Genomic DNA, 25782 nt, shown 5'->3' on the forward strand with positions numbered 1-25782 from the left:
CTGAACCGGCAACCTCTGGTTTGCTAATCAAGTCATTCCCCATTAGGTGGCTTGCATTGTGTAATACAGACTTTCAAATAAAATCACAATACTCACTGGCTGGCCGGCCAGCCCCCGCCCCCCCACAAATGCTCACAGAGCTGCCTTCATCATTTGTGTCTAAAAGAAGCAAAAAACGGAGCATTGGTTACTCAGCGTGAAGGCTTCTTCTGGTTGCTGCTGTCAAGGCATCTCAACTGGGTTATCCTCGTCACGTGCTCCTGGGCAGGACTATGCAAATTCTACTTAGAAAAAACAGTCCTATATAGCCCTGATGGGGATAATCCCGCCCCAGTTCTTATAGGCCGAGAGATGACAGAGAAGACTCATAACACAGATTAAACTGCACAACACCAGAGAATATAGATAACCCACAGAAGAAAACTGTCGTGGCATAATCCCTGACAGTACTGACTATTTCCTAATTACCCAGTGAAAAATATAGTTGTTCCCATGGAGAAGAGCAGCGGAACTAAGGAAGTTAAAAAGGAAGACCAATGGGTGGGCTGAGATGCCTTGACAGCAGCAACCAGAAGAAGCCTTCACGGTGAGTAACCAATGCTCCGTTCTCGGTTGCTGCTATCAAGGCATCTCATTGGGACATACCAAAGCAGTACATCTCCGGGAGGGAACCCACCGGCTGCTCTACTCCTGGGGAAGCACCCTCTGCAGGACCCGTCTCCCAAACGCCGGTAGGGCGGAGGCATACAGGTAGAGTTCATAATGTTTTACAAAAGTGGAAGGATTCTTCCACACTGCTGCCTTACAGATTTCATGAATGGGAGCGTTAGTGGCGAATGCCGCTGAAGTAGCTGTGGATCTGGTAGAGTGGGCCCAGATGTTATCCGGCGGACGTGCTTTCTGAGTTTCGTAAGCCAGTGATATACATGCCCTAATCCACCTGGCTATTGTCCTGGGAGATACCGCTAAGATATGAACAGGGAGTCAGCTTTACGAAATCCGGCAGTCCGTTTAATGTATTGCCTTAAGCACCGTCGCACGTCCAGCTTATGCCATAGCTTCTCACGAGGGTGCACTGGATGGGGGCAAAATGATGGGAGAAAGACGTCTTGTGCTACATGAAAATTAGAGAGCACTTTCAGGAGCATGAACGGGTCCGGGATGAGTCGCACTGAGTCCTGTGTAAAGATGCAATATGATTTATGCACCGACAAGGCCCTCAATTCAGACACGCATCTGGCTGAAGTAATCGCCACCAGGAAGGCAAGTTTCATTGAGAGAAGTCGGAGTGCAATCAACTTGACAGGTTCGAAAGGTGCCTGTTGCAATGCCTTCAGGACAAGGTGAAGGTCCCATGATGGGAATCGGTGGACTACTGGTGGCGATAGTAATGTTGCTCCCCTCAGAAACCTCTTTAGTAAGGGTTGAAATGAAGAGACCGCCGTCTCGACCCTTGAGATCATAGGGAGTAAGGAAGCCGCCTGCCTCTTCAGAGTATTCGGTTTTAAACCCTTATCCAGCCCGTCCTGTAAAAATTGGAGGAGGTGGGACAACGTTGCCTGACCTCTGGGAATTCCGTGTCTGTGGGACCATCGCAGAAACATCCTCCAGGTATACTGGTAAATCTTATTAGTAGAAGGGCGCCGGGAGGCCAGGATGGTGCCAGCAACCTTCTGAGAAATTCCCTGTGCAGTTAGCAGTTGCCGCTCAGCCTCCAGGCGGCTAGCTGGAACCAAGCTGGGTTGGGGTGCTGGATCGGTCCCTGCAGGAGGAGGTCTGGTGTCACTGGAAGATGCCATGGCCTGTCGGTTGCTAGAGATACCAGATCCGCGAACCACGGTCTTCTTGGCCAAAAGGGAGCCACCAATATGACCTCTGCTTTTTTAGTCTTGATGCATCTTAGCACCCTTGTTATGAGCGGGATTGGAGGGAACGCATATAGCACGCGCCCTGGGCCACTGGCAGGATAGGGCATCTGTCCCCGCTGCTGCTGGGCAGTAAAATCTGGTGAAGAATTTTTCTCTTTTTGCGTTGAGGGGGGTCGCAAAGAGGTCCACCTCCGGGGTGCCCCACCTGAGTACCAACTGACTGAAAGTTTCGTGGTTCAGTGACCATTCTCCCGGTAGGAGGTCCTCCCTGCTGAGCCAGTCCGCAATGGAATTCAGATCTCCTTTCACGTGATGTGCCGATATCAAATTCAGGTGACACTCTGCCCATGATAGTAGGATGACCAACTCTTGGTACAGGGATCTGGATCGTGTTCCTCCTTCCCGGCTGATGTGTGCTTTCACAGTGGTGTTGTCCGTCTTGATCAGAATGTCGTTCCCTTTGACCAGGAAAGACATCTGAAGCAAGGCAAGCCTTATGGCTCTGAGTTCCAGCCAATTTATGGAATGCAGTTTTTCCTCCTTGTTCCACTTCCCCTGGACAGAATACTGGAGGCAGTGGCCCCCCAGCCCCTGTTGCTGGCATCTGTCATTACTATCAGCTTCGGAAACTCTGTGAAGCGCTTCCCGTGGGCTAAGTTCTGGGCGCAGCACCACCACTGCAGAGACATCCTGACCTTGGAGGGGAGATGCACCATGATGTTTCGCTTCCTGGAGATGTAACTCTGGAAGGAGAGGAGGAACCACTGCAGGCCTCTGAGGTGGAACCTCGCCCACTGGACTGCCTCCAGGGTTGAGACCATCAGGCCTAACAGTCGAGCTAGTGACAGCAGAGGATACTTCCATGACAGGAAGGCCAGACAAGATTCTGCCATTAGGGTGTGAATCCTGTCTTCTGGAAGGTAGATTCGACCCTTTATGGTGTCTATGACGACCCCCAGGTGTTGAATCCTGTGGGTTGGTATCAGCTGACTCTTGGGTCTGTTGATCATAAACCCATGATGTTCCAGGGTGTAAAGTGTCGTCTCCAGGTCGGTCTTTGCGGATTCTGTGGAGCTGGATTTTAAAAGAAGGTCGTCCAGGTATCCAAAGACATGCACCCCCCGAAGACGTAGATGGGCTAGGATGGGTGCTAGGACCTTGGTAAAGACTCTTGGGGCTGATGACAGTCCGAATGGAAGAGCCTTGTATTGAAATTCGTTTCCCCCGTATTTGAAGCGGAGGAAGCGCCTGCGCTCTGGGTGTATGGGCATGTGCAAATATGCTTCTTTCAAGTCTATAGAAGAGAGCAGGTCATTTAGTTGTAGAGACTCCAGAATTGAGTGGAGGGACTCCATTCGGAATCTTCTTGCTCTCACGTACCTGTTCGGATGTTTCAGGTTGAGGACCGCTCTTCGGGAGCTGTCCTTTTTGGGAACGGTGAACAGAATGGAGTAGACTCCCTTCCCTTCCTGGCCGTTTGGAACTCTCTCTATGGCTCCTATATCCAGAAGATGCTTGATGGCAGCTGTAACTTCTGCATCTTTGGTAGAACAGCGAGAGCGGGGTGTGGGTAGAAAACGCGGTCGAGGAAGGGAGTCCAATTCTATTCTGTACCCGAATTTGATCAGATTTAGGACCCATTCGTCCGATACTGTTTGGGACCACACGGGGAAAAACTTGGATAAGCGGCCCCCCAGGCTGGGACCCGCCAAGTCATAATTGTTGCTTCCCCTGCTGCTTTCCTTGGCTGCTGGTTGCCCTGTTGTTGTAACCCTTGGGGTTAAACCACTGACGGGACCATGCTCCTCTGGTACTTCGGAAGTCTCTGTCCCGCCCCCTAAAGGAGGGGCGGAAGGCTCGAAAGGGCTGGGAGCTTCTCCTAAATGGTGGCCTGTCTGCTTTCTTAGTGGCGGTTGGCATGGATCTCTTTTTGTCTTTTGACTCTACTAACACGTCCTTCAGTGCCGAGTCTCCAAACAACTTGGCGCCGTCATATGGCAGTAGTGATAGAAACATTGGTAGACTTACCGTGAAGGGTTCTTTTTCTGGGTATGGGATGGGCATCCTAACGTGATGGGTTATCAAGCTCTGCATGCTCCGAGACAGGACCAATCAAAATTCAGGTCAATCCTATGTATCCAGACAGCTGTCACTCACCCCCAGTTCCAGGACTGTTGAGCACAGAAAATACAGAGAGCAAGGAGAGAAAAAATAGTCCACAAGGGATGAAGTTGTACAGTAAACAGTGACAGCAAAGAACTAAGCAACCCTGGGAGTCGCCCCACCTCCCTGCATATCCATCGTAAACATTCGCGGGTGGGCCGGATGCCCTCCCCATACCCAGAAAAAGAACCCTTCACGGTAAGTCTACCAATGTTTCTTTTTCCTTGGTATGGGGAGGGCATCCTAACGTGACGGGACGTACCAAAGCAATCCCAAGGGCGGGAGCGAATGATTAGACAACCTGTTGCAATACCGTCCTTCCTATTGCTGCTTGAGCAGCGTGAAAAGACGGGATCTTGTAATGCCTAATGAAGGGAGACACTGATGCCCAAGTTGCCGCCTTGCAAATTTCTTCCAAGGGGGCATGAGCTGAAAAGGCCGCAGAAGTGCTGGCTCTGTGAGTGGAATGGGCAGAAATGTCACGAGGAACAGGTAGGTGAAGACTCATAAGCCAACGATATGGCAGCTCTGATCCATCGACCCACGAAAACCTTGTACGCCTTGGTCCCTAGGGAAGATGGCTGAAAGGAAACAAAAAGGGAATCCATCTTTCTAAAGATTTTGGATCTTTTCATATACAATCTAAGTGCCCTACGCACATACAGAGTATGCCAAGCATGCTCCTTAGGGTGAGCAGGACTAGGACAGAAGGAGGGCAATACTAAATCTTGGCTCCTATGAAAGATGGAATTAACCTTGGGTAAGAAGGTGGGATCCAACTTCAAAAACAACACACTCCTTTTGAAAAATGCATAGCTCATCGCTCACAGAGAGGGCAGCTAGTTCAGAAACCCTTCGTGCCGAAGTGATGGCCACAAGGAACAATACTTTAAAGGATAAAATTCTCAAGGGAGCTGAACGAAGAGGCTCGAACGGAGCCTTAGTAAGAGCATTTAAAACTAAATTCGAATCCCAGGAGGGAAACCTATGTACGGGAGGCAGAGCCAAGTTGCTCGCTCCCCTTAGAAAACGTCTAATATGAGGGTGCAAGGAAGGTGAACCAGGCACCGCTAAATCCAGGACTGAGGACAAGGCTGAAGTTTGCCTCCTCAATGTGCTGGGATGCAGATATTTCTCAAGACCTTCTTGAAGGAACCCCAGCACCTCTGCAACCCCCGCCAAGGATGGAACAAAGTCCTGCTTCCGCCCCCAGGAACAAAAGGCTGATCAGGTAACCTGATAAATGCGCAAAGTGGACGGCCTTCTTGACGCTATGATAGTGTCTTGCACCTGGCGGGAATATCCCTTGGAATCTAGGGTAATGCGCTCAACCTTCATGCGTGAAGGCGTAGCCAGACCAGATCCGGATGACATAGAGGTCCTTGTGATAGCAGATCTCTCCTTAGGGGAAGAGGCCACAGCGGTTGGACTGAGAGACTCAGGAGGTCAGAAAACCAGGGTCTTCGCAGCCAATAAGGAGCTATCAAAACGACTTCTGCTTCTTCTAATAGGAACTTTCTTAGGAAGGAGCTCAGGATTGGAGTCAGGGGAAAGGCATAAAGTAATCCCCGCGGCCAGGGAGACGTGAGAGCATCCACTTCTTCTGCGTGAGGAGTTAGATATCTTGCGAAAAACCTTGGTAGTTTGGCGTTTTCCTGTGACGCGAAGAGGTCCAGCTGTGGATGACCCCACCTGTGGACAATTTCCTTGAAGACTTCCGGATGCAGGGCCCACTCTGCTGGATCCACCGTTTGGCGGCTCAGCCAATCCGCTTGTAGATTCTCCGTGCCGCTCAGATGTTCCGCCGTCACAGAGTGTAGGTGAATTTCCACCCATGGGATAGTAAGTCGTATTCCTGCATGAGGGGCCTTGATCTTGTGCCACCCTGGTGATTTACGTGAGCTTTTGCGGTCACGTTGTCTGTCCTTATCAGAACATGTCTCCCTATCAACAGATCACGGAACTGCAGAAGAGCTAATCGAATTGCCTTCTACTCTAGCCAGTTGATATTGTTCTCCAAATCCTTCTGAACCCACAACCCCTGAGCATGATGTGCCAGGCAGTGGGCCCCCCAACCAGAGAGGCTGGCGTCCGTCGTCACCACGATCCTCTGGGGAGTTTCCAGAAGTATTTACTTTCCTATCGCCGGCAACAGCCACCAAAGGAGAGAATTCCTGACCTTCCGTGGTAAGCGAAATTTTATCTGCTTCTTTGCCATAATGGCTTCCTGATAAGGAAGCAAGAACCATTGAAGTGGTCTCGAATGCCACCTGGCCCAGGGTGTGCATTCTAGGCAGGCGATCACTGAGCCCATGAGTTGAGCCAGAGACATGAGGGAACCCCATTTCCTGGACAGCCATGGCCTGATGTGTGAGGCAATCTTCTGTTGTCAGTCCGTTGGGAGAGAAACTGTGCCCGATCTCATGTCGAAAACAACTCCCAGATGCTGGAGTACACAAGATGGGTTTAGGTGGCTCTTGGTACGGTTGATGACAAACCTGTTATCCTCTAGTATCTGGACGTCCTGAGCTATGTCCTTGGAGGCTTGATGGCAGGACAGAGATCTCACAAGCAAGCCGTCCAGATACGGGTAAACATGGATCCCCCGCAAGCGCATGTAAGCTATCACCGCCACCATGAGTTTGGTGAATACGCGAGGAGCTGAGGACAACCCGAAGGGTAGAGCCCTGTACTGGAATTGTCTCTGATTGTAAACAAACCTCAGGTATTGGCGAGAGGCAGGATGAATCGGTACATGTAAGTACGCCTCTGAAAGGTCTATCGAGGACAAGTAATTGCCCGGGTGTACGGCTGCCTTTATTGTCCTTAAAGACTCCATTCGAAATGTGCGTTTTTGCACAAACTGATTCAATCTTTTCAAATCCAGAATCGCGCACCAGGAGTCGTCTTTTTTTTTTTGCACCAAAAAGAGAAGAGAAAAGACACCTACACATAATTCCATCAACGGAACCAGTTCTATTGCATGGATGTCTAATAAGTGTTGGATGCTTTGGTCCATCAGCAGTCTCCTGGACCTCACCTTGGGGACAGGTGTTAAGAAAAGAAAATCGGGAGGAGTTGCCACAAGGTCTATAACATAGCCGTGCTTTACTGTTCTCAACACCCATTGATCCGTGGTGCTGTGCACCCAGGCTTCTGCAAATTCCAGAAGCCTGCCCCCCACCGATATCACGTCATTGCTTACGGTTTTGTGCGTTGACATAACCTCCAGCACATGCTCTTCCCGATCCTCTGCCTGTTATTCCAGGGGTGACACCAGTTAGCCCTGAAGGAAGATCCACGATCATCTCTTCCTTGGTAGCTGTCTCTAAACCCTGTATTGGCAGGTCTATTGAAAGTTCTGAAGGAACGAAAGGAATTCTGGAAGGTGTTATTTCCCCTGAAATTCCTCCTTGAATTACCACGCCCAACTGGCATAGTTTTCTTTTTGTCCTTTGTGTCCACTAAAATAGGATCCAAGGATTCACCAAATAACTTCCCCCCCAGAAAGGGAGTAGACGCCAAGGTGACCTTGGACTTGGCATCTGCCCTCCAATTTTTCAACCACAAACCTCTGCGGATTGCCACACCTGCTGCCATGGCATGAGATGCGTGCTGTATGCAGTCCAAACCAGAGTCCGCCATAAGGGCAGATGATCTGGCTAACTTATTCAAACCCTGGCAGAGTTTTAAATTATTTTGTGGTACCAGCTTACCAAGCTCCTTAGTCCACAAAATGGAGGCTCTAGCGAAAATAGAATTAGTGGCAGCTGCCCTTATGACAGTTGCAGATGCCTCATGAGCCTTACGTAGCAGATGATCCGCTTTCTCTTCCTCTGGTGTCTTAAGAAGGTCATCTCCCTCCTTGTTCACCAGAGCCCCAGTGACCAGCTGGGCCACAGGTCCATCCACCACAGGAACTGTCAAAAGAGCCATTATATCAGGACGTAAGGCATACATTTGGGGGGGGGGGAGGATATGGCAGGTTTAGTGGCCCCCGGCACACCCCACTCTGCAAACATAACATCTTTTAAAAATTGTGGAAAAGGTACAGTGGCTGCTGAAATAGAGGTTGATGAAAAACCTTCCTGATCCAAGCCAGCGGCTGAAGGTGTGCCAGTCTCCTGAGACACATCCTTAATGGCCCTTTTGGCTTGAAAGAGAGTAGCAGCCAAGGTGACCTTGGACTTGGCATCTACCCGTCAATTTTTATTTTTATTTATTTATTTATTTTTAACCATAACCCTCTGCGCAGTGCCACCCCGGCTGCCATGGCACAAGAGGCGTGCTGTATGCAGTCCAGACCTGAGTCTGCCATAAGGGCAGAAGCTCTGGCCAATTTATTTAAACCCTGGTGGGGTTTAAGATTTTCTGGAGGTATCAGCTTAATAAGCTCTTTAGTCCACAGAATGGAGGCTCTATTGTAGCTGCTTTTTTGGGCGGCGGGGCGGGCAAAACAGGAGCCTCCTGGCTCACAGTTGCTCCTTCTTCAATAACATTAGCCGAAAGGCTCAAGCTCACTGTCCCTCCAACTGAGGGAACAATCGCGGCTTCTGTGAAGGGGCCCTCCGGAAGGGAACCCTTCAACATATCCCCCATATGAGCAGGCTCCATAGTCAGAATAATACAGCCTTAATCAGAGGAAATAATCAAAATAAGCACCTAAATGAGCGCAATTGGCGACTCCCTTCCCACCCTTGCACACAGAATAAAGGAAGGGAGAAACTGGCCTGAAGCAGTCAGAGAGAGTGAAAGATGATGATAAAGGCTGTGAAGATTTCCTCACAGCGCTAATCAAGCTCTGTCTGCGGACTGACTTAGCAGAGACAATACCTATGCCAGACAATGCCTCTTAACGAACTCCCCCAACCAAATTAACTCACCCGGGGACGGCTGTTCGCCGCCAGGGAGTGGAGGCATATTAGACAAACTGACACCTGCAGCGGTAGACATAGCAGCAGCAGCAGCAGCAGAAGATAGACCCTGAGGAGGGTCGAGGACCGTGAGTGGCGTCGGCGCGCTAAACAGAACCTGAGGAGGGTCGAGGGCGGTACATGAAGTTGTCGTGCTAATAGGACCCTGAGGAGGGTCGAGCACAGAGACCGCCGCTGGCGCACTAATCGGACCCCACGGGGGGTCATTAATAGACACAGAACCCTGGAAGGGTTCAGAGATCGGCACCATGCGCCCAGGTTCCCCATTGCTCTTAAAAAGAACGGCAGGGCTAGACTTGGAGAGGAGAGCTAAAATGGCCACCGCGCCTTCGGCAGTTAAATCGGGTGGGAAAGCGGAAGGTTGCTGTGCCTGAACTGCCTTCAACTGCAGTCTTATCGCTCAGTGGCGTGCTGCCAGGGGATCGTATATGCTTTTTCTTTCTGACAATGCCCTTTTCCTTTAGGTGTTTAGTTTTCTTTTTCAATTTCTTGGGCGGTGGGGCGGGCAGATTAGAAGCCTCCTGGCTCACAGTAGTCTCCTCTCCTTTATCAATGGCCGTTAGGCCCAAGCTCGCTGTCCCTCCAACTGAGGGAACAATCGCGGCTTCTGTGAAGGGGCCCTCCGGAAGGGAACCCTTCAACATATCCCCCATATAATCAGGCTCCATATTGCGAATAAGAGAGACCTCAACAGAGGAAATCCCAAAGTAAAAACTATTAAAATAAAAAAGGAGAAGGGCCGTGAAATTCTTCCTCACAGCAATACTCAAGCTCAGTCTGCGGAGCGAGACAGTCCTGGAACTGGGGATGAGTGACAGCTGTCTGGATACATAGGATCAACCTGAATTTTGATTGGTCCTGTCTCGGAGCATGCAGAGCTTGATAACCCGTCACGTTAGGATGCCCTCCCCATACCAAGGAAAAAGGTTTGTTTTTGAGGTGTTATCAGCTTGCCAAGCCTTTAACCACAGGTGGCGCCTTCCCACTACGGAAGCAGCTGAGGCCCTAGAGGAGTAGCGGATAGAGTCCAGGGTGGTGTTAGCCACAAAGGCTTGTGCTCTTTGCAGCTTCACCAGTTGCTGTTTGAGGCGGGATGGATCGGCTGGCATGTCATCTATAAGATCATTGATCCAGAGCAAGCTAGCCCTCGCCGCCATTGACGCCGCTGCAGAAGAGCGTGTGGCAAGGGAAGAATTATCATGCACCCGCCTGAAAGACAGTTCTGCTTTTTTATCTGTAATGTCCTTTAGGGACCCTTCACTGTCTCTGGGAATTAAGGAGCCACTGCTCAGTTGTGAGATCGGGGCATCGGTGTTGGGGGTTTTAAGCATATCTGCAGGTTCTTGCTGAAAAGAATAGAACCGTGTGGCAGATGGCAGGGGTTTCATAGTAACACCTGGCGTTGCCCACTCTGCCCTGATAACTTCTGTGAAGCAATCTGGCATAGGTAGCAGCAGGTCTCTCGGTTTTGCCTTAGGAAAGATAAGGTCACCTTTTGGGTTTTGACTAGGCTCTATGGCAGGTTTTGATTGCAAGCCAATAGTGTTCAGCACTTTGGTCATGAGAGGGTTAAAGTCCTCTGAGCAGAACAACCTTTGGGACACTTGGGACTGTTCAAAATCCTCGGTCCCCGAACACTCCCCCTCCTCTCTATCCGGGCAGGGATCCCGTTCCGGGTCCCGTCCGCCCCCTTCCAGACCTGCAGGTGAGTCACCTGTATCCTCCTCCTCTAGGGGCAATTTTATAGGAACTTTTTTCTGCTTAACAGGTCGCACAGTCCTAGCAGAGGGTTCCCCCGACTCCTCCCCTGAGATTTCAGAGGAATGAATGGAGATGGGTCTTTTGTCAGGCTTTTTGGATTTTTTAGCATGCTTCCTCTTTGACCTTGCTTTTTTAGGAAGGTGTGGAGAGGAGCTAGTGTCAGAGGACTCATCAGAGGAGGATGAGGGAGGGCGTTTACGTTTTTTAGACTTTTTTGCTTTTTTAGTGGGTTTAAGTTGAAAAACTGTATCCACTATGGCGTTTTTAAGCCATGCCTGCCATTCCGGGGGAACCTGCCTGGGGATTGACGGGGCATCCCTCTTAGAAGTCCCCTCACCCCGCGCAGCCTGATCGGGTCTCACCGGCATCTGCAGGGAGTGATCCGACGTTTTGGCGGGCTGGTCTCCTGCTCCTTCCAGGCGGCCGCCCTCTTGGATCGACTGGGTAACTGCAGGGCTAGTCGCCATCTTGTGCAGGTCTGTGAGGCGACGAATCTCCGCCTGAGATGGTGGGGGATTCGGAGCTGGACGCAGCGTTCCCGACCTAAGCCTCGAGGTCAGGAGATCAAACGCTGCCTGTTCTTGTGCCGCTTGGAGTTCTCGATCAGCTGTGAGGCGCTCCACTTCCGAACTGCGCGTTAGGCGCTTCGGGCGGCTCAAATTCTCGCTCCCCTCCGTCTTGCTCTCGTTCTCGACGCTCGGTGGCGCAAACGAACGTAGGGCCTCTCCCACTGCCCGCTCGGACGGAAACCAGTCCGCTGAGACAGAAGCAGGGAGGATCGGGGAGTTCCGAGAGGCGTTCTGGATGACAGCTGGGGGAGGGTCGCCGGGCAGCCTAGAGTGCCTTGGAAAGCCCGCGGAGACGCGGCCGGCTGGCACTAAAACGTTAACTGTTTCCCCCCTAAGTCTACTCGAAAGTAACCTTCCTGCTTGCTCCATACACAGGGGCAGAATACAGGGATTAGGAGGTGGGAGGGGGAGGGAAGGTCACACGAGGAAGGCGGGGAAAAACGGGTGAACACCAGAAGAAAACAATGACACGATTGAGGACACAAAAGAAGTACAGGCCTGAACAACGACAAGGACAGTCTGCCTAGGAGCAACGCAGGACTATAAGAACTGGGGCGGGGTTATCCCCGTCCGGCTATATAGGACTGCTCGAATTCTAGAAATTTACATAGTCCCTGCCCAGGAGCACGTGCTGAGGATAACCCAATTGATGTGAATACCAGTTCGTCCCTGGGTCCGCCTTTTAGCCAATCAAACAGACTCAGTGGGGATCAATTAGAGGCAATTTTATTTGCTGCTGCAGCCAGCAGGTAAATCAATGGGCTATTGCTCTGCATTGAGATACAAATTGGTTATAGGTGCATCTTACATTTATACAGACAATCTGAATGATGCTGACACCCTAGACATAGTATACTTGGCAACAAAATGGTGGACTAAGTATCTAGTACGCATGCGAATGATTCATTGTTCATCTGGTGATCACCCCTTATTTGGTTACATCCTATTTTCTAAACTGTCCTGTGAGAACCAAGTTTCTTTAGATACAATTTAGTGGAGAGAGATAATGGCGTTGATCATGTGAGGCCGTGTCCTTGAGCTGGCCTGAGCTGGGCTGGGGTTACTTTAAGTTAGAGTGAGGTATTCGAAGTAAAATGGAGTTACTTTGGTTTTCTAAAACACATCAATTCCCCCCTTAAACACTGCATCATCCTGAATCTTCAGGATGCCTTAATTAAGGTTTGTAAAGGTACAGCTATATGTATGGGTCTTACATTATGGCAAGGTTGAAAGGTTCTCATAAACATTTGGATTAAAGCTAGAATGCATTGTAAGCAGCAACATGTGATTATCAATACAAAGAGAATACATGCTATAACTAGAATTATCTTCTGTACCTATAAATCAATAGGCTCTCCATATTAGTTAATTAAAGTTCTAACAGTTTGGAAATATTAATAATAGCTCCTTTTTAACACATAAACTCTTAGATGGAACTCTGTGTTTCGTGTGGCTAAAGGGTTTGGGAAACATGTGGTTTTGGGATGCCTTAAACATTTGTGATGCATTAAGCATAGTTTTTACAGAAATGGTATGTGCTATGGCAGGCACATTGCATACAATATTCTAGAGCCACAAACATAATTATATAATTCTATACATCACACACACATATCCTTAACCACCCATATCTGGCATGATTTGATATATATATATAAAAGTTTTACACATAACAGCAAAGTGTACATATAAAGATCATACAACTTATAGCAAGCAACATGATTTTAAACCATCTTTATCCCAAATAAAGTATAAATAACAGTCTTGCATTGTGGAACCAGATGCTTCTGGTGATTAATGGGTTATCAGCTTGTGGAAAGCAATAGCAATGACAAGTCATGTATAATCACACTGATTAATACAAGTGTCTATAAAACTGTAGGTAAAGCTTGGGCCAGCTTAATGTCTTAGAGGATAAAGGGATCAGTAACTTGGGGATAGGTGCACACTTGCAGGCAAATGCTCTGGTTGAAACAATGAGATGATTGGCACAATATATAAGTGAAACAATAAGGAAATGACTGGAGAGAGCAAGGTTTTCAACATAATGATAGCACATAGTCACTACAAGAAAGTAATATAAGAAAGTGGTGCAAATCGTCAACTCCCACCCCGCTTAGTGTCCTCTAAAGTCTGTCATGGCCAAAAAGGAAGCCATGGAGAGCTTTAGAATTCAAAATCTAAAAGTCCTTGGTAAGGAAAAATATATATTTTAGTCCTTCAGTTGAGAACCAAATGCTCTTGTAAAACGTTGCAGGGTTTTGGCTATCCTGATCCGTGTTGTTTTGGCTTGTTTGGCTAGTGTCCACAGACAAGCTCAAATGTTCATGTGTTTGGGAGCCTTGACTCCCTCCCCTTGTGGGCAATCTGAAATAGTGTCTTTGGCAGAATTTGAAACAGTGTCTTTGGCAAGGTATCTTACCCAGGTAGGATGGTTCCAGGGCTTTACAGCTTAGGGAAATGCTGTTGCATGTATGACTCCAGAGAAAAGTGAACAAATTGGCTTGCTTGTTTGTTGTCTATTCCTCTCCTACAGCACTTAGGAGCAGGAAGATGAACTTCTGTGCATTAGGCCTTCTTCCTCGAACACAGGACAGGGTATAGGGACTGCCCTCTGGTTGTTGTCTATTGCTGATGGTTAGTTTTCCTGGGTCACTGTTGATGGAGACTCCCTTGGGATCACATTCTGGCGATGGATCCAGGTATTCCTTCGATCTGGGGAGGACCAATCCTTCTTTGGCAAGACAATTCAAGGCACTGTTGGTTGCAAACCTGTTTACTTGAGAGAAAGACAGGCAAGTGAGTTGCCAATTCCCTCCCCCCCATGTAGGGACAGCATCCTGAGACTAAGTCTCTGGGTGCCAACTGTTAGCACAAAAGGAAAAGTCAAGTTTTCAAGGAAAATAATACAAAGGATGGACAAAACCTGAGGCTAATTTCAATTTGGTCTTTTGGCAATTTCCCCCCCCCCCAAAATTTATATTTTTGTTTCCCTGTTTGCCTTGGGCCCCCCTTTCCCTGAAGATCAGAACAGAGGATGATGTCTTCATTTGAGGCTTGGTGGCCAGGCGTGAGGCTGTGTGTGGGAGCCGGTGCTTCTTGGAGGCTGGCTGGCTTGTGTTGTAGGCTGGTTTCTGATCACGAGAACAAAACAGCAATCCTGGGCAAAAGCAAGGCAATAAAGTCAAAAAGAAAAAGGCATTCACATTTTTCACCTCCATTGTGAGTTTGGGGTTTAGAGGAGGCATTAAAGCCTTTCAGGTCAATCACAGTCACTGCTAACAAAGTCCAGTTTTCATGTGGCATCTCACATTCTCTTCTGCATCCTGTTCTTCCTCTTTACAACAACCCTGTGAGGCAGGCCAAATCATTTGAGTTGTAGGCTCTGTGTCGCCCAGCAAGTGTTTTGGCTGAATGAGGATTTGGACTCGGGTTTTCCCGGTCCTATTCCAGCACTCTAACCACGGCACCACGCTGGCTGACAATCATACTTACAGGCCTTTGTATTACACAGGCTGTTGCCACATGTTCTGCAAAAGGGTACATCCAAGAGGCATAAAAGTGTCTTTGTATTGACTAGGAAAAACCAAAGGATTGGTTCTGCAAGAATTCCACACCCATCTGCTGTTCTTTACCAACCATCCTCTTCTAAATGCGCCCCCCTGCTGTGGTGCAAAGTCAATGTCCTTTTTCTGAATATGTGTATGTGGGGGGGTGTGCCAAGATAGTTAGCACAGGAATCAAAGATGCTTGGAAACAGAAATAGAAGGAGCAGTGGTTTTAGCTGCAGCATCTGCCATCCAATTACCCTTTGTCACTGGGTCATTTTCCTCTGGTGACCTCTGGTATGGATGACTGCAACCTCTTCTAGTAGTGTAAAAGCAGTCTAGAGTTCTGATATCTGTGTCCCATATTTTACTTCCTTGTTTCCCACTGTTAAAAATCTTCTTTCTTTCCAAGTGGCCCCATGAGTTGTGTAAAAATTACCTTGAAGGTGATGAGTTCTGCAAGCTGTGCTGAGATACCTGGAGAAAGAGCATGGTCAGTCACTTCTCCATAGCCAGCTTACGCTGTCCATCTTACATGAAGCTGCCTCCATCTGTGTACAAATCAATGTTTGCATTTTGGAGAGGTTGATCTTTATGATCAGGATGGCTTGGCATAGATGCAGTCCACAGCTTGCAAGCAATCATGTTCTTGGTCTTCTGTAGGCTCAAAAGGAAGTAAGTTAGCTGGATTAAGAACAAAGTAGTAGCCATGGAAACCCCAGGATCCCCACCAAAGTCACATGATATTTGGTCATGTGTGAGGGAGTCAGCCATCTACTGCCCCAGACTAATCCCTTTTAGCTGGGAAATTTCCAAGGTGAATTGCAAACCAGTGCTTTGGAACTCCTTGCCACTTGCAGGATTGGCAAAACAAAATTCCTTTAATCAAATCTCATGTCTGGGATTTTAAGATTCAGCTGCTGTGAAGCAGGGGCGTAACTACTATTAGGCAAGGGGAGGCAGCTGCCTGGGGGCCCCCACGCTTTGAGGGCCCCCCCCAGAGGCAAGTCACATGACTCCCCAACACCCGCAGTGCAGTGGAAAAGCCAACCCCAAGTTCGGAGGAAAGGCTGCATGCATGCAGCAAAATCCTTGTCTGCAGAAGCAACTCTGAGCTGGGAGCGCTCTTCCCCATGGGAGGGTGGAGGGACGGGATTAAAGCAAGGGAGTGGAGTTTTCTAGAGAAGCTGGCATAATGGGGATGTGAGTGTGAGTGCACTATATATTGTGAAGTGTGTGTGTATCAGCGAGGGGCCCATTTTAAAATTTTGTCTCTGGGCCCACTCCAGCCTTGTTACGCCCCTGCTGTGAAGGCAAAGCAGGGCTGGTGGATGAGTCAAATTAAAAAAAAAATTTTTGAACCTTAGACCATTTGATTAGTAGCTTTCAGTTTACATCAATTCAGTTAGCAGAAATATTGCATAGATTTTGCAAAAACATGACAGTAATACAATTAGACTCATTTATCTTAAAATCCATTTTTCCTTCTCACCCACAATTAATCTGGCTGGAACACAAACTGCTTTACAGAGAACCTCTTTCCCCCTCCCATCTGGAAATGGGCGGAGTTGTTCATCAGAGATCAGCTCAGTTGTGAGCAAGAATTTGAAAGGGAAACTTCCGGTTTAGAGTTTTGAGCTCACGGAAAATAGGTAAGAGACCATCTCAAGGAAATCAGTAAACATAATATATAAAGGCTTATGACACTCAGTAGTGGCAGAAATATCACAATCAACTTAACATAAGAATGAATGAAATAGAGCTTGCCCTCATGCCTAATGCATTTAGCCATCCATAAGCAGCACTTTTGCAGAGGTGGGAAGATTCAGTTGCTCATGACCAATTTTATGTTCAATTAATATAATAACTGCTAATTTAGGAATTCAATGTCAGAGCAAGTTTGGTCTGGAACAGTTTACAGAAAGGGGGGGAAAACATGTCACTAGTATAAATATATTCACAAATACAACAGAATAAACAGAATAATTACAACTGAAACCTCATCTTCACAGAGATGAGCTATAAAATTGATGTGGGTTGAATTCCTATACAGAACCAGAGCTTTGGGCTCCCTCTCAGAAACATGCACACACACACACACACACACACACACAGAGGCTTGTCTTGTGTATTTCACAGAACAAAGGACTAATCACAAAGAATTTTATAGCATTTTAAATATGTCAGCCATAAACTCAGTTAAGAAAGTAGTTTAAACAGAACAAACTTATCACAGTTATCCATGAAAACAACCTGTAATTCTATATTACCTTTCCACATCACAATCTTATAACTTACTGGTGCATTTCAAGCATTTTTCTTTTTGTTGTTGTTAACAACCTCCAACCAAAATCCTTTTACGTATTTCCTTCTAGGTTTTTTCCCCTTTTGTCTGCAATTCCCATATGCATTCCTTCAAAACTCCATTTTCTTTCCTCTTTTCCAACTGCCGGCAGTTGAAGAGAGATAGAAAAAAGAAAAAGAGAACAAAAGCAGCCTTTTGTTCAGAGAAACTTTTGCAGCTAGAACAGTGTTATCTTTTGGCTTCATGACAACAGGACAGTAGCAGCAAGATTTTTGCAACACAAGGGCAAAGCCTGGAAGCAACTTGGAAACAGAACACAGAGAGAGAAATGATTTTTGCAAAAGACAAATCATTCTTTCTTCTTTAACACTTATAAAACAGAGGCAAGTGCAAAAGGATGTTATTTTCGGAGTCAGGAGGCCTCTGACTCGAGTTCATAGTGGCCAAACTTTCATACAAAAGCATTTCAAAACATGTTTTCTAAGAGCACTATTTGCTCCCATGATAATCACCCAATTTTTCAACGCACACTCCAAAGGTGTACATGAAATCTGTTCAGATTTTGTGTACTTGCTATTTCTGCTACCCATGGCCCCCCCTTTGAGTTGCTCGGGCTTAGGCTGTTTATTTCTGACTCAAAGCCGCCCCTCCTTGGGCTCTTGGCTTAAGTCACTCCTTCCCAGGCAGCCCTACTTCGGCTGTGGTTTTTTTTTTTTTTCCCCTCTCTCTCTCTTTCCCCCTTCTCGAGCTGAAAGATTAAACCGCCCCTCCTTGGGCTTTTTGGCTTAAATTGCCCCCACTCTCTCAGGATTTTGGCTTTCTCCCCTCTTCTCGGGATTTTGGCTTTCTCCCCTCTTCTCGGGTTGAAAGATTGCCCCTCCCTGGGCTTCCCCCCACCCTTTGCCCCTCTCTGGGCTGAGGAGAACCAAAAGACGACTTTGGATTTCACTCTCTTACTCACTCTCTCTCTCTGTTCACACTTTCATTCACTCTTGCCTCGATTCCCAGATGTGGCGCGTTATGACGACTGGCGCATCCCGGGCCCATGAGAATCCTCCACAGACAAAATGCTGTGAGGCGCGCTGGATCTCATTGTCCCGTGACGGGTCAGACTGTCCACCCAGAGTCACATCCGACTGTCACGGCACCAAATTGATGTGAATACCAGTTCGTCCCTGGGTCCGCCTTTTAGCCAATCAAACAGACTCAGTGGGGATCAATTAGAGGCAATTTTATTTGCTGCTGCAGCCAGCAGGTAAATCAATGGGCTATTGCTCTGCATTGAGATACAAATTGGTTATAGGTGCATCTTACATTTATACAGACAATCTGAATGATGCTGACACCCTAGACATAGTATACTTGGCAACAAAATGGTGGACTAAGTATCTAGTACGCATGCGAATGATTCATTGTTCATCTGGTGATCACCCCTTATTTGGTTACATCCTGTTTTCTAAACTGTCCTGTGAGAACCAAGTTTCTTTAGATACAATTTAGTGGAGAGAGATAATGGCGTTGATCATGTGAGGCCGTGTCCTTGAGCTGGCCTGAGCTGGGCTGGGGTTACTTTAAGTTAGAGTAAGGTATTCGAAGTAAAATGGAGTTACTTTGGTTTTCTAAAACACATCACAATGAGATGCCTTGATAGCAGCAACCGAGAACTGCCTGGCTTAAAAAGTCACCTGGTAAGGATTCTTAATCGCCATAGGCAACTAACAGTTTACCAGTCTGCTTTAATAGCTCAACTTATTTAATTGAGTGACAGCTCTAGTTTCCAGTCTGCCTAGGTTTGAGGCTGGAGTTGGTACTTTATATTGAAAACATATTGCAAGTATTCAAATGAAAATAAACTAGCAACCATTAAAAAAAACCATATTACTCCTATACTAAAAGAGCTACAAAATATAAGGTGTTGGTTAAAGCCCTAAACAGCTCAGGACCTGGGTATTTAAGAGAACGTCTCCTTCTTTGCCACAAGCCCCACTGCCTGTTGAGATCATCCGGAGAAGTTCATCTGCAATTGCCACAGGCTCGTCTGTTAGCTACACAGGGATGGGCCTTCTCTGTTGCTGCCCCGAAAATCTGGAATGCGTTCCTTGCTGAGATAAGAGCCTCAGGGAATGGCAAAAGTCTGCAATATTGTAGCAATGTCAAAACCAGCAAGATTTCAATCACTCCCAACATACCTAACAGGGTTGTTGTGAGAATAAAACGGGTAGCATGTAAGCTGTGAGTTTTGTGGAAGAAGGGTGGGATAAAAATATAATAAAGCTAAAATGGTCTTAAGCGGAAGAGAGCTGGTAGCAAGCATGAACGGTCCCCTCTGCTAAGCAGGGTCCACCCTGGTTTCCATTTGGATGGGCGGCTACATTTTCACACTGCCTGCTGTACGATATTCCCTTTAGGGAAAGAGGCCAGCTTGCATGCATCTGCTTGCATGCATGCAGAAGGTCTCGGGTTCACTTCCTAGCAACTCTAGGTAGGGCTGAGAGAAACTCCTGCCTGCAACCTTGGAGAGAGCCGCTGTCAGTCTGTGTGGACAATACTGAGCTAGATGGACCGACAGTCAAGGCTCAGCAGAAGGCAACTTCCTAGTATTTGCAATTGGATGGAGGCACAGCTCAGTGGAAGAGCATCTGCCTCCTAGGTTCAATCCCTAACAACACCTGCAGGTATGGATGGGAGAGACTCCCGCCTGAAACCTTGGAGAGCCACTGCCAGTCAGTGTAGACAACACTAAGCTAGATGGACCAAGGGTATGACTCAGTATAAGGCAGCAGCCTATGTTCCTAAAACAAAATTTAACTGATATTGTTTTAATTGCTTTAATGTTGTTTTTAGAATATTGTTTTTTAGATTTTCTTTTTAATTGCTGTGTTTTAAATTTCTTGTTTTTGTTTTTAACTAATGTTTTCCTTTGTTTTTATCTGGTTGTAAACCGCCCAGAGACATAAGTTTTGGGTGGTATAAAAATATGTTAAATAAAACAAAACAAACAAACAAACAAATGAAAACAGTATTTTTAATTGGAGATGCTGGGGATTGAACTTATGCCTTCTGACTGCAGCACATGCTCTCTTAGCCCCTCCCCTCAAAAGCGATGATGTCACAGGTAGGAGAGGGGTCAGGAACTTCAACTTAGGAACATAGGAAGCTGCCATATACTGAGACGATTGGTCTATCTAGCTCAGTATTGTCTTCACAGACTGGCAGTGGCTTCTCCAAGGTGGCAGGCAGGAATCTCTCTCAGCCCTATCTTGGAGAAGCTGCCAGGGAGGGAACTTGTATTCCCCCTCCTCAGCTGGACCCTGCAGAGACTTACATGAGTCTTTCGAGCTTTACATGAGTCTTTCGAGTGTAGAAGTGAGCCCAAAGCGGCCAAGGGAAAGGAAATTATCGCTGCCTTTTTCACCCCCCACGTTTGAAATGCAGAACTGAATGGAGGCACTGATGTAGACTTACAAGTTCACGTAGATACTTGTTAAGGAGAAACATTAACTGACTCTACAGATTTCCTGAGATAACTTTTTAAAAAGGTTTTATTAGTTTTATGATGGAAAATCTAAGGAAAAGACAAGGGGGGAAAACCAAGACTCACAACTCAATGGAAAATGAAGGGTCTCCCATTAATATCAAAGTGGGCTGGTTCTCACAACTGACAGCTCATTTGTGACCTGTCATTCTGCCAGGCTCCAAGCCAACGTTCCCCTATAACAGGGATTCCCAAATGTTGCTGACTACAACTCCCATCATCCCCAGCCAAAGGCCACTGCAACTGGGAATGATATGGATTCCCAGATGTTGTTGGCTACAACTCTTACCATTCCCAGCAGCAATGGCCTTTGGCTGGGGATGATGGGAGTTGTAGTCGGCAACATCTATTACAGGGAGCACTACTCCAAGCCCTGTTTAGGCTCCCAAGGGGTTGGCAAAGATCAAGGTAGGAACAAGGGGAGGCGATCCTGGTCTGGTGGTAGCAAGAATGAATTGTCCCCTTGGCTAAGCAGGATCCACCCTGGTTTGCACTTGAATGGGAGACTACATGTGTGAGCCCTGTAAGATGTTCCCCTCAGGGGACAGGAAGAGCATCTGAATATCCCAGGTTCTCTCTCTGGCAGCATCTCCAAGATAGGGCTAGGAGAGACTCCTGCCTACAACCTGGGAGAAGCCGCTGCCAGTCTGGGTAGACAATCCTGAGGTAGACGGACCAAAGGCAGCTTCCTGTGTTCCTAAATGTAACAGCCGAGTCCATCATGAAATGGAGGAAGAGGACAGAAGATTCATTGCCAGCTGCAAAGGATCTGGACCCAGGTGGATTACAAGACAGCCTCTTCTCCATTCTGGAATTTAGCCTTTAAATGAAAAATGTCCCTTTAAAAATCTAGGCACAGGTTTAAGTCTGACATTTAGAATGGTGGATATATAACGCATACCTTTCTCGTTCCCATTGATTTGAAAAGACGGTCCCTTGCATAAGGCTAGACTGATGTCTTTACTTTCAATGGATTTCGTCCTCTTCAGCACAGAGGAGGTTTCTTTCACGTTCCTTGACTGTTGGAGCATTTTGTAGGAAGCTTCACCCTCTTGTTCAACTTTTTTCTAGGAAAAGCACACGACAAATTAATGTGCTAACAGGCAATGCCATTTGGTAAGGATACTAAGCCTTTTCTGGCAGAGATCCCTAGCTCCCCTTCCACAGAAGTATAATTACCAGGGTTCTCAACTGTTAAAAACAATTTTAAGTCTATGCTGTAGATTATATGTCCCAAATTAGGGGTGTGTGTGTGTATGTGATAGATATTTATATTATCGATATTAAAAAATGGTTGCACGCATGTGAGGAGCCTTGGATTCTCACCCAGCTGTCTTGAGCTTGGGCGGGTATGTGCGTAGACCAGGCCTGCTCAACTGCAGCCTTCCTGCAGATGTTGGCCTAAAACTCCCATAATCCCTGGCTATTGGCCACTGTGGCTGGAGAATATGTGGGTTGTACTCAGAAAACAGCTGGGGGGACTAAGTTGAGCAGGCCTGGCGTAGACAAATCCAAACAAATGGATCAGACTGCAAGAGCTTTTACAAATGATTGCAGGAGAGTCGAGACATTTCCTAGCATTCCGTCACACTCTAGCATGAACAAGAGAGGAAATCCAGGAGGTGGCCACGCCAATAAGGGGTGAGGCTGTGAGCAACAGGACAAGCTCAGTCGTCTATGGCTGAGGTGACCAGAGACAGTGGGAGCAGCCTTGTCCCCCATATATCAATGCAGCCCCCTTTAGTTTCTCCACAGACGTGAAAGACTGTAGCCCTTGGAGACAAAATGGACATTTCAGCAGGGGCAAAACCTGCCCTCTACCTTTGACAGTGGATGGCCTGATCCTCAATGGCAAGGATCCTATGGGGGGCACAGTGCATCCCTTGCGATATACAAGCCCCTCCCTCCACATATACTACTACTACTACTACAGTATTTATTTATATACCGCTTGTCCACCAAAGTTCTCAAAGCGGTTTACATAGAAAAATAAATAATACATCAAGAAGATGGTTCCCTGTCCCCAAAGGGCTCACAGTCCAAAAAGAAACATAAGATAGACACCAGCAACAGCCACTGGAGGGACTGTGCTGGGGGTGGAGAGGGCCAGTTGCTCTCTTCCCGCTAAATATAAAGAGAATCACCATTTTCAAAGATGCCTCTTTGCTTAGTTAGCAGGGGTTAACATACCCCGCTAGTCACAATTGCGGTCTTTTTGCTTAGTACCTAACAAACATTAACCGCAATGTTGTCAGCAAAACGGGAGAGTCTCCTGCTAACTGAGCAAAGAGGCACCTTTTAAAAGTGGCCATTCTCTTTACTGAGCAGGGGGAGAGCAACTGGCCCTCTCCATCCCCAGCACAGCATCCCTCCAGTGACTGTGGCTGGTTTCTATCTTACTTTGGGAACTTTTGTATATAAATATTCATCATATAAATATTCATCACTACCTTGCGCTGGGCTTCACGGGTGGCCATCAGCAACTCCAACTCTGCTGTTACAACATGGTAGGCGTCGTCAAGAAAACCAGCCATCTCAGAAGCCAGTGCAGTGGTGTTGGCATCTGCTTTGTAGAAAGGGACACTTCTGGATGGGAATGCTATTGCCCCGACCTGCTACTGCACAATCGGATGGCTTGCTAGCGGGCAGTTGATGCTTCTAGAAATAGATGAAGGTGCCATCCTAATAGCCTTAATGGCTGTTGGCTACAAGTTACAGGGATCTGTGGCACACGTCAGCTGGTTGACGTGAGACCAGCTGGTTGATGCGAGTCCAAGCTCAAGAGACTAGCTTGGTTGTTTTGAATATGTCCCGCAAAGGAGGCAAGGGTCTAGGTTTTTGCAGATGGCTTGCAAGGAAAAGCCATGGGGGGTTCCAAGATGCCTGTCTCTTCTGCCCTGCTCAGCTTGCTGTTGCTCAGCGGCAGAACATTGGCTTGGCATGCAGAAGGGGGCCCGGGTTCACTCTCTGGCAGCATCTCCAGGTAGTGCAGGAAGAGACTCCTGCCTGCTACCCTGGAGAAGCCGCTGCCAGTCAGTGTAGACCAGGGATGCTCAACACTGGGTCCCCAGATGTTACTGGACTTCAACTCCCATAATCCCCAGCAGCAGTGGCCTTTGGTTAGGGATTATGGGAGTTGAAGTCCAATAACATCTGGGGACCCAACACTGAGAATCCCTCGTGTAGACAATACTGAGCTAGATGGACTAAGGGTCTGATTTTGTATAGGCAAAGGAACATAGGAAGATGCCTTCTACCGAGTCAGACCATTGGTTTCTCTAGCTCAGTACTGTCTACACTTGGGTTTCTTAACCTTGTGCCCCCAGATGTTGTTGGACTACAACTCCTATCATCCTCAGCCACAAAGGCCATGTCTGAGGATGATGGGAGTTGTAGTCCCACAACATCTGGGGGCCCAAGGTTAAGAAACCCTGGTCTACACTGACTGGCAGCAGTTTCTCTAAGGCTGCAGGCAGGAGTCTCTCTCAGCCCTATCTGGAGATGCTGCCAGGGCGGGAACTTGGAATCTTCTTCATGTAAGCAGGCAGATGCTCTGTGCCCCATCCCCTCAGGGGCATAACTTACAATGTTCACACATGCAGTCTCCCATTCACATACAAACCAGGGCAGACTCTACTTAGCAAAGGGGACAATTCATGCTTGCTACCACAAGACCAGCTCTCCAAGGTTCCTAACGACATTCTTATGTTCCTTCTGTGCCCAAGGCAGCTTCCTATGCTCCTAGCCTGTATATGTGTAAATAAACCAATATTTCGAAACATAGAACGTCATAATGCTCCAGTCCTCTCCTTCCAAAGAAGCCAATCCCCGAACTTCCTCCTGCTTGGAAACGTGGGAGGTGCAAAAACCAAATGTACAACACTGGTGTTGATCTATTCTGTGGCGTAAATCTCCCCAAACCCCCACCTGAAGCTCTCCATGAGGACAAGTGTGGAACTTTGGGTGTGTAAGGAATCCAGAACTGCTCTTCTTTGAAACTTTGCTGAAGCATTTCCCCCAGCCTCTTTTGAACAGCAACCATTATTAACATGAAAGCAAACAGCTGTCTTTTTCATAAGCAAACTAATCTGGGTGGGAGGGGGAGAGAGTGGGCTGCCATGGTTTAAATTTTTTGGCTCTCTGACAGAGCAATACACAACCATATTTCTCAGGTTTCCCACAAAGCGAGGTTGATTTGGAAACAGCAGGCCTTTTCCTGATACAAACGGTAATTACCTCTAAGCTCACGAGGCAAGGATATTGCAATCCAAACAGATTTCTCTCCAGCCATTTTTCATTTCATTTGCCCATTTGTTTTTAATTAAACACACAATAAAATCATTAAGAAGAATTAAAAAATCAGCAACAGGAAGTCCGTAACTATTGCAAACCAGGTTGAAAAGCCCTGCTCAGCAAAGATAGTTGCTTGACAGCTCCGGGAGAGTTGCAAAGATAAGCATATTGTAACTCACCTGGAGCCCTAAGTGATGGAGAGTGGGAAATCATGTATCTTGTGGAATTCTCTGCCACGAGTTGTGGTGACAGCCAACAACCTGGATGTCTTGAAGAGGGGCTTGGATAACTTCATGGAGGAGAGGTCTATCAAGGGCTACTCGTCAGAGGGTCACCTCCAGCCTCAAAGGCATGACGCCTCTGAGTCCCAGTTGCAGGGGAGTAACAGCAGGAGAGAGGGCATGCACACACCTCTTGCCTGTGGGCTTCTCAGAGGCATCTGGTGGGCCACTGTGTGAAACAGGATGCTGGACTAGATGGGCCTTGGGCCCAACCCAGCAGGGCTGTTCTTATGTTCTGTGTCCCAACATGGCAGTGAAGCCAGTTTTAAAACTGGCAGTGTAGACATGGCCTTTATGGAAGATCAGGACTAGTAACTGGAAATAAGGAATGGCCGTAAGGAATTTCTGGGCCAGAAAGCAAGGGCAGATCATTTAACTAACCCTGCTACCTGAGCAAAAAGGCACCTTTAAAAAGTGGTGATTCTCTTTATTGAGCAGGGGGAGAGCAACTGGCCCTATCCATCCCCAGCACAGCATCCCTCCAGAGGCTGTTGTGTCTATCTCATGATTCTTTTCAGATTGTCA

General features: G+C 47.5%; 1 protein-coding gene across 25 annotated transcripts in view; it reads right to left on the reverse strand.

Moving 5' to 3' along the window:
* Positions 1-25782, reverse strand: part of LOC128336186 (uncharacterized) — a 110464-nt gene that overhangs the window by 77631 nt on the left and 7051 nt on the right. For 16 of the 25 annotated variants that reach the window (XM_053275441.1, XM_053275440.1, XM_053275434.1 and 13 more), the window contains 3 exons: positions 23134-23246; positions 21585-21750; positions 13718-17450 (listed from right to left, as the gene is read on the reverse strand). The gene's annotated coding sequence lies outside the window, so the exon portion shown is untranslated. Of the gene's footprint in view, positions 1-191; positions 6151-13717; positions 17451-21584; positions 21751-23133; positions 23250-25782 lie in introns of those variants that run through there. The other 9 variants (XM_053275448.1, XM_053275447.1, XM_053275439.1 and 6 more) reach the window with 9 other exon arrangements.

Source organism: Hemicordylus capensis, chromosome 12, assembly GCF_027244095.1.
Source record: "Hemicordylus capensis ecotype Gifberg chromosome 12, rHemCap1.1.pri, whole genome shotgun sequence".
Lineage (NCBI taxonomy): Eukaryota > Metazoa > Chordata > Lepidosauria > Squamata > Cordylidae > Hemicordylus > Hemicordylus capensis.